The following is a 17046-nucleotide window of genomic DNA, read 5'->3' as shown; positions in this document are numbered from 1 at the left end:
GCAGAGGACTGTGAGGGGCAGAGCCCAGGAAGGGTGGGTTTTAAGTATTCATTTTAAAAGTTGAGTACCTTCTCTTCCTCTCTTTTCTGCTTAGGAATCTCTCCAACAGTTCTTCCTCCAACTACTTGTTTGGTTTTAAGATTTTATTTATTCATGAGAGACACAGAGACACAGGCAGAAGGAGAAGCAGGTTCCCTGCAGGGAGCCGGATATGGAACTCAATCCAGGACCCCGGGATCACACCCTGAGCCAAAGGCACATGATCAACCACTGAGCCACCCAGGTACCAACCCCCCAACTACTTGTTTTGAGTCTCCTTCAGCTTCTTTTCCAAGGTGCTGTCAACAAGAGGGCCACAGAATTCTTTTGATTCCAGGATTATTTCTCGGAGTTATCAGGCATTTTCATTGAGCCTGAGGAAGGTGCCCAAATCCCTGCCCCATCTCTTCCATCTTCCCAAGCATCTCATTGTGAAAATGTTGAAGTCAAATCCTGCCTCCGACTTAAGCGTCTGCTTAGATGAGTTTACTGGCTGCCGCTGGGAAGGGCGGGCTAAATTAGGAAAGGGAAGAGAGCTGTGAATTTAAGAGGACTACACCAAATCTGTGTGGGAGGAGGGAAGGAAGAGAGCAGGAATTTGGACCATTTATTTGCAGCATGTCTTACTGACAGTTAAATACAGTGGTTTGTTCTGTTTTCTGCCACTCGAGGGTTATTTAATTAAATTCATGACCTAGGATGCTAACCAGCCCCACATCTAAAATAATTGCTTCTCTGTTGGTGAGATGTAAAGCCAGGATTGATTTTCCCCTGGCCGATAGCTCTCCTTTCTGAGTCATGAATGTCATCTCCACTCTCCTCCCCACGTAATTTGATCTCTGTATTTGATCCCTATTTAGTAGTACACTTCGCTAAACAGATGTCTGAGTAATTAAAATCCCACATGGGCACATTCGTCCGTGAGTTACATCTATTTAATAGCCAGCTCAGAAACTTTTCACCCTCGGCTCTTCTGCTGTCCTGGTGTCCTATGTCGCTGGTCTTTAGCAAGCTTCAAATATTAGAGTTCCAGCCGGCTATGTTTGTTTTCCTGCATTCACAGAGCCTCTCATCAGTTTCTGATGAATTTTCTCACAAATCCCTGATCTTTTTCCTCCTTCAACTTACCTGGATTTTCTGTACAATTTTCCACCAGCATTCAAATTCTCATGAGATGAATCATCCTACATTTCATTCATGCCAGCACCAGCAATAAAAAAAAAAAAAAAAGGAAAGAAAAGAAATCAGAACAATGTTGTTAGAACCATGGATTAAGAGTGCCTTTTATTTTTTCCCCTGAGGCATAGCCAAATATTTCAGTCTGAACAATCCCCCTATTTTTTTTAAAACAATTTGAGATCAAATACTGGAAACCTGTTTGGTTGCTACAGGTCACTGAAAGATTTTGATGGCCAAAAATTATAGAAGAATGTGTGTTTGGAGCAGGAAAGGGAAGTTAGAAAGGAATGGAATTCACTCACTTTTGAGAGATGACTTGGATGGAAATTTATTTATGAAAATATAAAGAGATAATGTTCTTGTGATAAATCTTATGATACTGATATAACATTACATAAAACTTGAGGTAAATGCTGTAATTTACAGTAGGTAAAAGAATTTCCCTTGTAGTTGATGGGGCATCTTGACTTTAAGAACATTTTTTTTTTTTAAGATTTTATTTATTCATGAGAGAGAGGCAGAGACACAGGCAGAGGGAGAAGCAGGCTCCACGCAGGAAGCCCAACGTGGGACTCAATCCTGGGACTCCAGGATCATGCCCCGAGCCAAAGGCAGACACTCAACCACTGAACCACCCAGGCATCCCAAGAATATTTTGAAATGAGTTTAGGATATATTTATCTTTTCTGATACCTGTCAGTTCAGACTTGAACAAAATCAGATAAATGAGTAGGTGAGAGTTACATAAATTATTTTCCTACTTTTATTTATTTTTTAAAGATTTTGTTTATTTGAAGAGAGAGACAGAGATAGCAACAGAGAACACAAGCAAGGAGGAAAGGGAGAAGCAGGCTCCCCACTGAGCAAGGAGCCTGACTGGAGGCTTGATCCCAGGACCCCGGCAGATGCCCAACCAACTGAGCCACCCAGGAGCCCCTATTTTCCTTTTAAATAGAGTTCCAGGGCAATTAATATGGATTATTTCATAAAAGTAAGTTTCTCAAAACACGTATGCTTCCTGTGAAGTTCTTTTGTATTTGCAACACCGCAGGCATAAAAAATAATGTAATCGAAAAGTAAGCAACAAGTTCAGAAGTCAACTAATATTAGTTTGGTTATAGGTAAGGAAATTCTAAAAGTATTTGTCCCAACTTTATTATCATGATTGTATTTTAAAACTAGGTGAAGATGCTATTGTGTGAGGGGAGCTTTGTTTTGGTGGTTTACACAACTTGTAGCCTTGTTATCTGAAGCAGTAAAGGCCAGGTACATAAATAGAGACCTAAATTATCAACAGGATTCTTAGACCAACAGTGACATGGAGTAGGAGCTAGTATTTCAGGAAGGCAGACGAGTTCGACATGATGGATGTGATTTCTTTCACTGTTTATCATCTAGCATTGTTATAAACCTGATGGGTCCTGAGCTAGCTGTGCTCAGGATAAACTCTTCTTGCCTGTTCCCAGCTCCCTTCCCATCCATGCAGTTTGTACTTTATTTAAAGTTCACGGCATTTCTTTCTCTGATCCAAGTCTTCTAAGGCTTATTTCCCCTGCAGTCATTTCTTATCACATGCTCATATATGCTCTGCTGTCAGCTTCTTTCAGATCATTAAAAAAAAAAAATTACTAATTCCAATAACTCACTTATTTCTGACCTTAGTGTAAACTGGGGAGAATTTTTCTGACCTCACCAAGTTGTGAGGGTCCAATGAGCTCCTGTAGATGAAAGGGCTTTATTACACAGTTACATGTGGCCACGGCGCTTGGGCTCCAGTCCCAACTGCCTGGTTCAAATATTATTTTCTAGCTGTGAGATTGTTAGCAAGCTACTTAACTTCTCTGTACTCATTTCCTAATGTGGAAAATGGACATCATAAAAGTACCCAAATCCTGGGGTTGTTTGGTGATGGTTTCATGAGACAATTCGTGCATATTACAAGGTCAGAACATGCTTTGAACAGTCCGTTTTATGCCCCAGTGAGTGTTAGCACAAGTCTAGGCATCAGTTCACGTCCACAACTCCATCTCTCTCCAGCCCTGGGCCTTTGGGGACCGGTCCTCATTTAGGAACTGTGGAGTGCTAGGTTATCTCACTTGAGCATGGTCTGTGACAGCCAAGGTTGGGGCAGGATGTAAGAATTCTGGATGAGCACATGTATAACCGGCAGGTATTTTTAACAGCTGCCTCTTTCTTAAATCCTATTCACTGGACTTGGCTTCTTCTCCAATGACTTTATTTTGAACGATTTGATTATCTTGATATTTCAGTTTCCAGCCTATTTGTACTTACATCACAAAGATAAACCCTTCTTAATCCGGAAAATGGGGACAGTAAGAGTATCTGCCCCTGGGTGTGTAGTGAGATGAGTTAAGTGAACCTCTTGACAGAGGAGAGAGGGAAGCACAATATCTTAGGGGTGCTTTTGAAAAAGAAACTGGGCAAAAAGCATTTGTAATCCAACTATCATCACCTGAAATGACATAGAAAAAAAAAACGTATAAACAACAAAAACCTAGCATTCTAAAAATGAGGTAAATGATTCTTCCAAATGAATTTTCTTCTTCAAAGGGGTCCCATTTGAATCTGTAACACATAACACATAACTCAAAATGCATTAATGCTGCTTTTGGATAAAAACAGATGGGATTTCTTTTTTGAAAAGGCTTTTTTAAAGGACACCTGGGTGGCTCAGCAGTTGAGCAGATCTGCCTTTGACTCAGGGCATGATCAAGAATCTCAGGAATGCCTGGGTGGCTCAGTGGTTGAGTGTCTGCCTTTGACTCAGGGCGTGATCCTGGAGTTCCGGGATCAAGTCCCACAGGGCAGCCTGCTTCTCCCTCTGCCTATGTCTCTTCCTCTCTCACTGCGTCTCATGAATAAATAAACTAAAAAAAAAAAAAAGCTTTTAAGGACCTTGGTACAAATACTAACTCTGCCATTTTATATTTATGACAAATATCTATTTCTCAACTTATTAATATTGTTTGTATAATTGACATATAGATGTTCTCAATGCTTAAGCAAATATATCTATAAGATATCTTCCATTTTTTTGTGGTTAGTTTCTTCCCATCCAAAATCCCTTAAATATTCACTTGTATTTTCTTTTAGTTCATTTACAGCTTCATCTTCCCATTTGTCTCTTTATCTAGGATGGATTTCAGTGTACAGTATGAAATAAGCATCTAAATGATTTTTTTTTCTCCCAGATGATTGGCCAGTCTTGCAAGTACTAGTTATTGAATAATCTATGTTCTCTTCATTGCCTGATGCATCATTTATTGGTATGTTGAATTTTCTTTCATGGCTATTTTTTCTGAAATATTAATCTATTTGTCAATCTTTTCTCAGGAGTTCAAAATCACTGTAATTATTGCAGTTTTACAGTACGTATTAACATCTGGTACAATGAATCTCCTGTAATTACTCTTCCTTTTCAAAGTAGTCTGGTTACTCCTATTTTTTTCCTCCAAATGGAAATCAATTTTTTCAACTTAAAAAAAAATCCTATTGGGATTTTGGTTAAAGTTGCAAATAAAGGAATAGATACATTTCTCTAGGGACATAACAGATTTCTCAATCTATTCAAATCTTCTTGTTTTTGTGGGTTTTTTTTCTTTTTTTGGGGCACCCATCCTTTCCAGTTCTTGCCAATACTATTTATATGTAAATAGATCTTTTAAAAAAATACATATATCCCAACAGGTTATTGCTGGATCACTGGAAAAGTTACTGATTTTTAATACTTATTGTTATAACAGCTTTTCAATCAAGTCTCTTGAGATTTCTAGGCAAAAAAATATCATCGGCAAATAAAGGCAAATATTCTTTTGCTTTTCAATATTTTATTTTTTGTTTTTACTTATTTGTTTCTTATTAAAGAATTACTTCAGCATAATTTTAAAGAACAGTATTGATAGCAGGCATCTTTATACCTGATTTTAATGAGAATGCCTCTCGTCATATCATTAAGCACTGAAATTTTAAAATATACATAAAGGGAGACTGAATAGTAAAATGAACTCTCTCATGTGCCCATCACCTAGCCTCGATAATTATCAACATTTCTGCAAACACTCTTAGTACAATTATAAACTAATCTAACCTTTCTAGATGCTAATTTGCAAATATCTATCCAAAGATGGGTCCAGCAATTCCATGGTTAGGCATTAATCCTATACTAGCACCAATACGCATAGGTATTCAAGAAGGCTCACTGTAACTATATATAATTGTAGAAAACTAGACAAAATATTCCCCAGTAGGTAGGTGAAAAATTATGGTATATTCACTAACTCAGATTTATGAAAAATTTTGATAGACCTATGTACTGATGTGGGAAGATATCCAATGTATTTTACACAATGAAAATAGTAAGTGCAAAACAATATGTAAAGTATGATTTTGTTTTTTTTCAAGGGGGATGGTCATATCCTTTAATGTGCATGGAAAACTTCTGGGAGGATATGTAAAACTGTTAATAGAGGTCACCTCTGGGAATGAAGAGTGGTGGTAATGGGAGGTTGAAGAATAAACTTTACACTTTCTCCTCTTTCTTATATTTGGATGTCTTACCCATTAGCGTGATTATTTTTTTAAAAGATTTTATTTATTTATTCATGAAAGACACAGAGAGAGAAGCAGGCTCCCTGTGGGGAGTCCAATGAGGGACTCGATCTTGGACCCCGGGATCATGACCTGAGCCAAAGGCAGACACTCAACCACTGAGCCAACAGGTGCCCCTAGCATGATTATTTTTTTAAAAAAACTTTATTTAAGGATATGATGTTAGGTCTTAGTTTAGTATTTACCAAGAAGTTTTTAAAAATTTTGTTGTTTTCATCAGGAGTGTTAGATTTTTATCACCTATTAAGATGATAGGGGTTTTCATATGTGATTTGTTACTTCAATTATTGTATTATCTAAATTCCTTGCATTTCTAGGGCAAAATATACCTGATCATGTTAAAAATTACTTGAATTCAATTTGTTCATATTTTCTTTTTTTTTTTTTAAGATTTTATTTTTAAAGGCTTATTTTAGAGAGACATCATGGTGGGGAGGTGCAGATGGAGAGGAAGAGAGAGAATCCTCAAAGAGACTCCCTGTTCAGTGTGGAGCCCAACACAGGGCTTGATTCCATGACTCTGAGATCATGACCTGAGCCAAAACCACGAGTTGGACAATTAACCAACTGAGTCACTCAGGCACCCCCAAGATTTTATTAAGTAATCTCTCCACCCAATGTAGGGCTCAAGTGCACAACCCGGAGATCAAGTCACATGTTCCACTGACTGAGCCAGTCAGGTGCCCCTGATTTTGTCATATTTTCAAGGGGAATTTTGGCATTGAATTTCTTATGAGTTTATATTTTCTAACTGTACTTTTTGTAATATTTTTGACAGGCTTTACAATAATTACATTTGCTTCATAAAATGGGTTAAATTTTTATATCTTTATACATTTAGAAAATATATGTTCTTCAAAATTTGCCTACAGGGCCAAACCTTTTTTGATTTCTTCTCTGGTTTTGATCTACTTATTTTTTTCCTATTTCTTTATTCAATTTGAGTGATTTGTGTTTTTCCAGAAAAATGTAGTAATATGTAGCTAACTATATAGTATTCTCATATAATTAAAAAAAAAAAAACTTTTCCATTGCTATTATAGATTTGCCAGATATTTCCCTACTTTCTTCCTATTTTTTCCAAGAAAATAACTTTTGGAATTGATCAGTAACTGTATTTTTTGTTTTCTAATTCACTGATTTCTGCTTCAATCTTTCCTTAATTCTCCTTTTCTCAAAGTTAATTTAAGTATTACTGAGTTCACTTATTTTTATTCTTTCTTGTTGAATTTTCTCCTGCTAAGCAATGTTACTAAAGTTGGTCTGGTTTCAAATGAGTTTTGGGTATTTCTAAAAATTAAATCTAATCTCAGAGGAGGAGGATTTTCTACCACTGATGGGATGATGTCATTTAAAGAAATGTGACTCAGTCTCTTTTGGCAAATTTCTAAAGAATTCTTAAAATGTTTTGAGTAATGGAAATACAATTGCAGCAAGCTTATGGCCTATTCTGAAGGGGCCAACACCTATTTGTATGTATAAAACCTGTACATTTGCAAGAACATTAACTGTCTTTATATATTTGAAGAGAATCAAGTACTAGGATTTAAAAGGTAGCTCACATTTGCTTAATGGGATGTCCTCTGATACCACATATTATAACTGAAAGTATGATTAAATGATTTTTCGTTTTGTGAAAATGTGTTTATATACTTTCTGTGTACAGCTTGGTTTCATATTTACTTGTAATTGAAATTAATCCCAAATAGAAATGCAGATTTTTCAAATGCAAAGATTAAAAATTGTTCACATGATAGGATGACAAAGTTTTCTCTGTAAAAATCAATTCACTATGACGATGTTGATGAAGGTAGAGCATTTTTCTAAAATAATTTTTAAACACTCTGATAGGCCACATTATAAGCAATAAAAAGGAGTCATAAAAAATATTGTGCCAAGGTAGATTTGCAGGTGTGACCTTTGCCAACGTATGTAGAATATCATTAGATCCACATGTTTGTAGATTATGTAACAGTATTTAAGTGGCCAGGAAAGGAAGGATTTTGTGGTCAAGAAAGTGGAAATGTCCTTTTTAACATATGACCCTAACCAATCCCATCTCAAATAACTGTTGATCAAGTTACAGATGGTTGGCAAGTCATGTGGGAGGGAAGAGAAAGGTCTGACAAAGTTGCAAAAAACAGGCCACAAAGCGAGTGGCTGTTATCATTAAAAATATAAGCTTACTGAAGGCTTCAAAAATTAAAATAATGCAAAGAAAAACTGTTTTTGCAAAGCATTCAAGAAAAAGTTGCTTTAAAAGGCTTTTACATAAAATTTTAGGAAAGACAGCATGGTTTTATGAATAAACAAAATACATAACTAGACACCCAACTAGTAACGTTATGATCATGATGAAAAACATTTTTCAAATACATTTGAAATATACACGTATTTCTTTTGCACCTACATGCAGTTCAAGTTTTTTAAGCTTCCAAATATTTAAAACCTACAAATGTCTGTGTTCTAGGAATTTACTTTGAGATATTAGGAACCAATAAATGGAAAAGCAAAGTTTTATCTCTATCAACTTCATACAGAGGCATGTATATATAAATTTACGTGTTCAGTACTGAAAAGGTTGCCTTTTAAAGTAGCAGTTTAGGGTTAACAAGACAGTAAGCCAGAGCCAAAAATAACCTTAATTTTGTTTGTTATTGCGGCTGTGAAATTTTCAGTAAAGCACAGACCTAAAGCCCAAATGCTGCTAAAGGATTACCTAGAAAGCAGAGCCTGAGGCCAAGTTTAAGTGCTAAGATTTTATTAGGAGGTACAATCCCAGGGCAGCAAGGGTAAGAGGAAATGCAAAGGAAGCAAATACAAGACAGTACATCACTGAGCCGAAAACAACTTCACAAGAAAGTAGAGCTGATTGCTCAGTCCCCAAGGAAAGCTTCCAGACAAACCATACAAAACCATCTTGTCTTGAGACCTTCTGTCTGTGGAGAAAAAAGGGGAGGAATTTATATGATGGCTACTTCTTGCTTTGTTCTATTTGGTGCAAATTTGTCTCACGGAGCTCAAATGGCCCCATTCTTCTGGGTTTGCCAGATGACCTCTCCAGGCTAGTGCCTGGGAAGCCAGAGCCTGTTGAAGCGCAAGGGTTTTCACCTGACACTGGGGCTGATGGGAGGAGCCAGAGCCTCCTACCTCAGAACCGTGGTCTGAGAGGCAGTGCTGAAGCCTGACCCTCAACCAGAGGGGGACCGTCACAAGAGGAAGCCACAGAAGCAGAGGCCAGGCCTTTGCACTAAGAGACTGAGAAAGGGTTTGGGGGCGGGACTGTGCATATGCGGGGAGGTGCATAAACCGGGCCTGGTATAGTGTATCCTTCTAGGACTTGAGCTCTTCCTAGTGGTGGTGTTCACGGCTTCTTAGGGGAGGAGGAGCCCCTCAATTCAGAGAGAGCACACATCCAGGTCTCAAGTTTTGTAAACCAACGTGTCCCTTAGTCCTCAACTATCCCTCTCCCCCATTTGGGAGGTGTAATTTGGATATGATACAATTCACTTATTTGGATCTGACGGTGAGATAAGTTTTGTCAACTATGTGTCTCATAACCCCCCCTCCTATCAACACATAGAATTGTTCCATCACCCCCAAAAGGTCCCCTCCTGCTCCTTTGCATTCCATCCTAGGCAACTGCTTCCCGTCACCCTAGTTTTGCCTCTTCTAGAATTTCATATAAATGGAATCATTCAGACTAAGGCCTTCTGTGTTTACCTTTTCCCCCACAGCACAAGGTTTTGCAGGTCCATCCATGTAGCTCCGTGTATGAAGAGTGTGTCCCTTTTTATTCCTATTCCGGAGCGCTGACACTCCATGCTAAACGTGGGGCGGGCATCTTTACCTGCATTATCTCACCTGGAATCCTCACAACCATCGTGCTGCACAGTGGAAGGACCCAAGGCTCAGGGAGCCCAGCGGTGGGGGGGGTGGGGGGAGACAGGCCGACTCGGCACCGGCGGCGGCTCGGCACAGCAGGCTCCGCAGCCCGACCCGTGGCACCTGCTGTCCAGCCCGAGGGGGGGCCGACGGGCCCGACCGCTCACAGGCTCGGGACGTGGGGCCCGCGGAGACTCCACGACGTCGGAGCCGCCGGCCCGGCCGCCCCGGCCTCCGAGACCTGTCTGCTCCCGCAGAGCGGCCGGCCGTGGCCACTTCCAGGGGCGGAGGCGGGGCCGCCGCGGAGTTCCGTAGCCACCGCGGGCCGGGCTCCGGGCGCCGAGCGAGGGCCGGCGGCAGCGAGGGCGCCGCGGCGTTTGTGCGGACGCGTCACGGCGAGGCGCAGGCCGTACCGCGCGCCGCCCGGGCGTTTCCCTCCGCGCGCGGACGGCGCTACTTGCAGCCGCGGCCGCTGGGCGCGAGGGGGTGGGGGCGGGGGCGGGGGCGCGGGCGCCGAGCCGTCGGCGTGGGCGCGGCGTCAACCGTCGACCGCAGCCGCTGGAGGGGCCCCGGCGGAGCGCGCGGGCGTCCGGGGGGTCCGCCGCTTCCAGGGCTCGCCGCGCGGTCCCGGCCCCCGGAAGGACGCCGGCCCCAGGTCCTCCTCGGGGCGATAACATGTGGAGCCTCACTTTAGGGCGGCAAGGGAAACAAAGATGACGGCGCTTGGCCCGGTGGCGCGGAGGGCCCGCCCGCCCGCCCGCCGCTATTGTGTGGCCGCCTGACGGAGCAGCAGCGCTGTTTTTCTTACTCCCAACGTGGTGATCCGGTGGCAGCAGAGGGACTTACAAGGAGGCTTTGTCTGCAGAAGAGCTGCTGCGACACGGCCTCTCCTGAATGGCCGCCCGGCCGCCTTCCGCGGGGACCGCCCGCAATTTTTTTTTTTTTTCCCATATCAATTAGAGGGGGGAAAAATCTGCATTTTCCTCCCCACCTTTTTCTTCAGATTTGAGCCCCGGTGTCTGCCGCAGGAAAGAGCTGCCACCCGCCTTGACTTTACCTCCTTTATGTTAGTCGTCAGCCACCCGAAAACTGTTGACGTAACCGAGGGCTTTATGGGCCCTTCAGCAGCATCCAGAGCTGTCTCGGGAATAATGAGGAAACGGTGGAGGTGGGCGATGCTCAGGCACACGGAGCGCCCGCGTTTGTTTGGTTGGATCCACCCGGGTGCCTCCGACGCAGGCCCCGGCGGGGGGGGGGGGGGGGGGGGGAGGACAGGGAGCTCACAGCCACTTGGGGAGCCAGGGAAGGTGCCAGCGGGAGGAGGAGAGGCAGCTGGGCCCAGGAAGGGCTGGCAGTCCCCCGAGAAGCCCTCCACTGTGGGATTACACAGCAGCCTGTGTAATATTCTATTCACAATATAATAATAGCAGCAAGGTTTGGATTTACAACTCCTTCCTGCTGCTCTCCCATACCCCTCTTTTATTTCTTCACTGCGTTTATAACCACCTGATAACGTGTATTTTTACACATTTATTGGCGTCTCTCCCCACTTGCTACTTGTGTACTGTCGTTCCCTGGAGCCTAGAGCGGTACCTGGCAAAGTACTGGGGGCTTTGCAAATATCTAGTGAAATGGGTGATTTCCAAACAGACGTGACGCGTGACGTAAAGGCATTGTGAGGGAATCACCAACCCGGAAGCCACGTGACGCCAGGAAAATGGATCTCGTCAAACGTGCGCTTTGCGTCGTGGAGCCGTAATTGATAAGGAATAAGCCAAAAGATAGTCACACCACCATTCCGTTTTCCAAAGAAGAATAGGAAGATAAATGAGCTGGCGCTTTCAGGTTGCTTTCTCTTCTTTCTGGGGCTTGATTTTCTGAGGGAAGCCTACCGAAAACTCTGTGAGGAAGATGGATTCCTGGTAACCCTGGGCACATGCTCACCTCTGAGAGTTTAGGTGGCCTGTCTGATGAGCAAGACATGGGGCTTCGGGACATCGAGAACACATTATACATGTCAATGTTACGTATATATTTTTCTGTCCTGGAGCCTCTCATGTCTATTACACATCTGAAGAGTGTGTTTTACACGAAAATTAGCTGGCTGAATACTTACTACCTGAACGCCCCTTCAAAAATGGCTGATTCATAAATGATGGATTTTTTTAAGAATTTTATTTGAGCGAGTGGGAGAGAGCACTCTCACGTGCCCACAAGAGTGAGGGGAGAGGCAGAAAGAGAGGGATGGGGACAAGCAGACTCTGACGAGTGCCAGCCCCAGGCACGGGACTGGATCTCACATCCCTAAGATTGTGACATGAGCGAAAACCAAGAGACACTTAACCGAAGGAGCCACCCAGGTGCCCCGGATTGGTTTCCAAGGAAATGAAAATGGAGTGTTTGAGAGTGAAGAGAATCAGAATAACCAACTCCTTTAAGGAATTATCCTGTCTCAACCTCCTTTTCTCTGACACTTTGGTTAGGAAAGGACCACAACCAAACCTTGACTAGGAGAGTTTATAATAACCTGTCAGAGTATACCTGATAGGTTGGAAAACTAAGTTTAAAATCTTATAAGTCAATGCCTCAGTCATCCAGTAATCATGGCATCCTGGTATGCAAAATTGGAGGTATCCTGGAAGATCATTCAACAAATACACTTTATTTATTGAATATTATGTGCTAGGCATTGTTCCAGGTGCTGTAGATATAGCAGTGGGAAGAAAGAAACAGAAATCTCTCCCTTGCTTTATATTGTTCCACTTTCAGGCCCCTTCCATCCTTTCACTGCATCCTTTAAAAATAAAATCCTTTTAAAACCTAAGTTTTGGCCAGAAAAAGTCCATTTCTCAAATTTTCTTTTTATGGCTATAATTTTTGAAAGTTTAAAAATGACTCTCCTGGATTCCTTTAGTTGGCTGTAAGTGAAGATAATTACTATCCAAGCAGCTTTCACCCTTCCATGAGAATGTTTCCTTCACCTAGACTTTACCTGACCATACCAATCTTATAGTAACATACAATAAAACATAATATGGAGAACAGCAATATTAAACAAAATTTTAAAAACAAAAGTATTCCTTTACCAGATTTTATTTTCTTAAGGAATAAACTAAATGCTGATGTGGAAACTCAGAATATAAATGAACAGTAAGATTCTAGTGGAAACTCAGAATATAAATGAACAATAAGGTTCTAGTACCAGAAGGAATCCAAGCCTCTGTTATTATAGTTGTACTAATTCTGCTCTCTTCCACCAATTTCCTCTAAATTTTCTTCCTTTCATTCAGTCTAAAATGCTCACATAAGATCCTGGGTTAACTATGAACTGTGGCCTTCCCCATTTCACATTTAAATGTGTTAAAGTTCAACTTTGCTTAAACATTCCTGAGCTATCCTATATTCCTGCTCATTCTTTTCACCCTAAACTGAAAGCATACCTCCTCTCTGTCCTCCCCATCTTTTCTCATCTCTTCCCCACCCGGAATTGCTCAAGCCTAAGGGTTAGAGTTGTATTCTCCAGCATGCTAGTGATTCTCAACCCTGGTTAGCATGTTAGAATCGCCTGGGAGACCTTAAAAAATACTGGCTTCTTGGGCCTGCCCCGACCAAAGAATTAGAATCCTTGGAAGTAGAGTCCCAACACTCGCATTTTTCTAAAGGTCTTGGAAAATTTGAATGAAAGCCAGTTTGAGAAACAGTGCAGTGGGCAGCTAAGTATCTAAAGCAGTGTTTCTCAAACCTCAGCATTTCAGAATCACCTGAAAGGGCTTGTTCAAACGCAAATCACTAGTTCCTACACCCTGAGTCTGATTCAGTAGATTTGGGGTACGGCCCCAATAATTAGCACTTCTAACTAGTTCACAGATGATGCTACTGCTGCTACCATGATATAATCCCCCCAAACAGGGGCACCATAAAAAAAAAAAAAAAAAAAAAAAAAAGAAAAGAAAAAAATCAGATTGTATTTGTTATTTCAAACAAAGCATTGAAGTTAACTATCATGGTGCAAATCAGAAATCAGTAAAGGCTTCTTTACCTTTATTTTATGGTTTACATGATTTTTTATTTAGAATTATATTTGGGGAGAGAGATGGGACTCCCCTAATTTTTTTGTTGCTAGGGGAGGCTTCTAAAAATCTTAAGCCTTATAGTTATTAAGTCCCCCACAGACCAGTGCATCTCTTCCCGTAAACCTCAGCTTTCATCCTTCCATGAGAGCATCTCCTTCACCAGATTTTGCCTGACCATAACAAGTCCTAATGGCCCACAACAAAACATTATATGAAGAAAAGTAAAACATACACACCCCCATACACCCCCCATTCCCCCACCCACCCCCTCACACATCTCTCATTTCTCCCAACAAGAAGCTGTAAGGCAGAAATAGTGTTTATCTTGTCTTCCAGGTGATTGGTGAAAGTATCTTGCATGTTTAATCCTATCACAGAGAACTTGACACACGGAGAGGCTGTCAGAGTTATGGAAATGAAAAGTACTTTTGCTTTTAAAGAACTCTTCCATCTGTTTTGACAGTTTATCTTCTCTCTACCAGCCCAAGACATAGCTTACATGGAGAAAATCAGGTGCATGAAGCTTTCAAACTTGCCCGGAACCATACAGCTTGTTAGGTATGAAGTGAGTGCTCCTAGCTCCCAACTTGGCATTCTTTTCCCTAGAACATGCTGTAAACCAAATGCTAGACAATAGATCTGAAGGGAAGAGAAAAGGAATTTGAGATTTTTTTTAACCTGCAAAAGTGAAATCTAAAAAAACAAAACAAAACAAAACAACAACAAAACCAAAACACCTTACAGTTTTCAAGCCCATGTAAGTAACAGGGTTATCATGCAGTTAGCGTTTAGTGCAATTTATGATACTTGAAGAAGAACCATATGAAAAGGGAACAAGACATTATGGATGGACCTCGAGGGCATTATGCTAAGTGAACTAGGTCATGCAGAGAAAGACAAATGTTTTAAGTTCTCACTTCTATATGGAATCTAAAAAAAAAAAAAAAAGAGAGAGAAACAAAAAACCCCAACCTCATAAATAGAGAACAAAGTGATAGTTGCTAGAGGTTGTTGGGGGGAGGGCCAAAGTAGATGAAGAGGACCAAGAGGTACAAAGTTCCAGCTATAAAATAAACAAGTCCTAGGGATGTAGTGTACAACACGGCAGCTACAGTTAATCATACTATATTGCACATTTGAAACTTGCTAAGAGAGTAAATCTTAGAAGTTTCCACCACACACACATGCAAATCTGTAACTGTGGTGATGGATGTTAACTAGGCTTATGGTGATCATTTTATTGCATAGGATATACCAATATTGACTCATTATGTTCTACACTTGAAACTAATATAATGTTGTATGCCATTTATACCTCAATTTAAAATGAGAAGAAAAGGGAGTAAGAGAAGTAGAAGTGATTTCAGGTAAAACATTTGTATAGTTGTTGAATAGTTCTGGGGTCTGAAAGAAATCTGATGGATAAAGAAAACAGGGCAGAATACTCGTTTCAGTTAACTACTGTCGTTACAAGCCACTCTCCAATTTAGTGGCTGAAACAAAGACCGTTTTATTTGCTCACAACTCTGGGAATTCACGCAGGGCTCAGTGAGGATGGCTCTGCTCTATGTGGTCTTGACTAGAATACCTTAACTGGTGCTAGAGATCCAAGGTGGCCTCACCCACATGTCTGGTTCCCCTCCAGATGCCATACCTCTCTCTCTCCCTGTGGTCTCACATAATTTAGTAGCCTAGCTCAAGCATTTTTACATGGTGGCTGTCTTCCAAGGGGATGAAAGGGATCACATAAGCATTACTCTCCCTACATTCTGTTAGCCAAAGCAAGTCGGAGGGCCAGCATGGATTCAAGAGATTGGGAAACAGATCCCACTCTGGATGGGAGAATGATACAGGCACATTACAAAAAAAGATGTGGTTATGCTGAGTGAAAGAAGACTCTTGTGAAAGCATACATTCTGTATGATTCTCTTTATTGTTTTATTTTTTTCAAGATTTGGGGTTTATTTTCTCATGAGAGACATAGATAGGCAGAGACATAGGCAGAGGGAGAAGCAGGCTCCCTCTGGGGGAACTGATGTAGAACTTGATCCCAGGACCCTGGGATCATGACCTGAGCCAAAGGCAGACACTCAACCACTGAGCCACCCAGGTGCCCCTGTATGAGTCTTTTTATATGAAATTCTAGAAAAGGTAAAGTAATCTAGTGTGACAAAAAGCTTCACATGACTGGTTGCCTAGGGCTGGAGGGTGGAGATTGACAGCAAAAGGGCATGGGGGAACCTATTGGAGTGATTGAGATGTCTGCACCTTGATTGTGGTGGTGTATACATAGGTGTATACATTTGTCAAAATGTGTGCATTTTAGTATAATTATTAGGTAAATTATTTTTTGAAGGGCAGGAAATAGGAAGTAGAAGGGACTGTTGTGATTATCTTTCGATATCATCTAGTGTACATAAAAATTTGTACCTGAAAGAACCTTTGAAGATCATCTGGTCCAGTGTCTTCATTTTACAGATAAAGGAAAGTGAGGCCCAGAAAGAGGAAATTGCCAAAGGATACTCTGCTAGTTAGTGACAAAACCAGGATTGGAACCCAGACTTCTGACCACAGGCTTCCTATCACTTCTCCCACAGCCTCTTAGAAGACTGGCGAAAAGGATACCCTGGGCCAGTGTTTCCCTGAGATTCACTTACATGTGAGTATGTCTGGAAATGAGGGCTGGACCACGAGAGCTGTCAATATCCCTTAGCACACTAGAAGTTTCAAGGGTCCAGTAGTCAGTGTGAAAAGTCAAGAGCAAGAGTTCTGTGTTCTGTTTCTAGTTCTGAGAGACTATGGATGATTCCTGTAACTATTCCATAACAATGTTCTGCTATAAAGGTGAATGGAACAATATTTATAAATAGAACTGAACATTGTGGTGGGGGGCAATCTATGCCACAGCACCTGTTGTCTGCTGTGCTATCTTTGGGTTATCTAAGAGGATATTGGTGGGAAATGACAAGGAGAGCTATGGAACTACTGAAACATTATTATTTATTTAGATTTTTCTAAATTAACAAGCACACCTTTCAGGCTGAGGTAATAGTTATTGCTAGCTTTCATAAAGTGCTTCCTAGAGTAAGATCAAGTTGAAATAATAACACACAGTATTGCAATTTATAGTAATATGCAAACGTCAAAATAGACTTAGAAAATTTGAAAAATGAATATAATCCATTCTTTATCTTTAGTATACTGTTTTTTGCCCAGAAAAAAAAAAATGACTTTGAGCCTT

At 41.2% G+C, this 17046-nt stretch overlaps 3 long non-coding RNA genes across 7 annotated transcripts in view; 1 reads left to right on the top strand and 2 right to left on the bottom strand.

The window, feature by feature from the left end:
* LOC144313678 (uncharacterized) overlaps positions 1-11340 on the bottom strand; it is a 33682-nt gene extending 22342 nt beyond the window's left edge. The window contains exons 1-4 of one of the 5 annotated variants that reach the window (XR_013379306.1): positions 10790-11340; positions 1168-1223; positions 303-552; positions 69-195 (exon numbers count right to left, since the gene is read on the bottom strand). This is a non-coding gene — a long non-coding RNA (uncharacterized LOC144313678). Of the gene's footprint in view, positions 1-68; positions 196-302; positions 553-1167; positions 1224-8591; positions 8787-9570; positions 10161-10789 lie in introns of those variants that run through there. The other 4 variants (XR_013379304.1, XR_013379307.1, XR_013379305.1 and 1 more) reach the window with 4 other exon arrangements.
* The window catches only part of LOC144313679 (uncharacterized), a 30994-nt gene continuing 24239 nt past the window's right edge, over positions 10292-17046 (top strand). Inside the window, exons 1-2 of the long non-coding RNA XR_013379308.1 lie at positions 10292-14363; positions 16403-16464. This is a non-coding gene — a long non-coding RNA (uncharacterized LOC144313679). The remainder of the gene's footprint in view (positions 14364-16402; positions 16465-17046) is intronic.
* On the bottom strand, positions 13764-16591 carry LOC144313680 (uncharacterized). Its single transcript, XR_013379309.1, has 2 exons — positions 16463-16591; positions 13764-14444 (listed from the first exon to the last, which is right to left on the bottom strand). It is a non-coding gene; the product is annotated as an uncharacterized LOC144313680 (long non-coding RNA).

Source organism: Canis aureus, chromosome 5, assembly GCF_053574225.1.
Source record: "Canis aureus isolate CA01 chromosome 5, VMU_Caureus_v.1.0, whole genome shotgun sequence".
Taxonomy (NCBI): Eukaryota; Metazoa; Chordata; class Mammalia; order Carnivora; family Canidae; genus Canis; species Canis aureus.
This window is presented reverse-complemented; position numbering and strand designations above follow the sequence as displayed.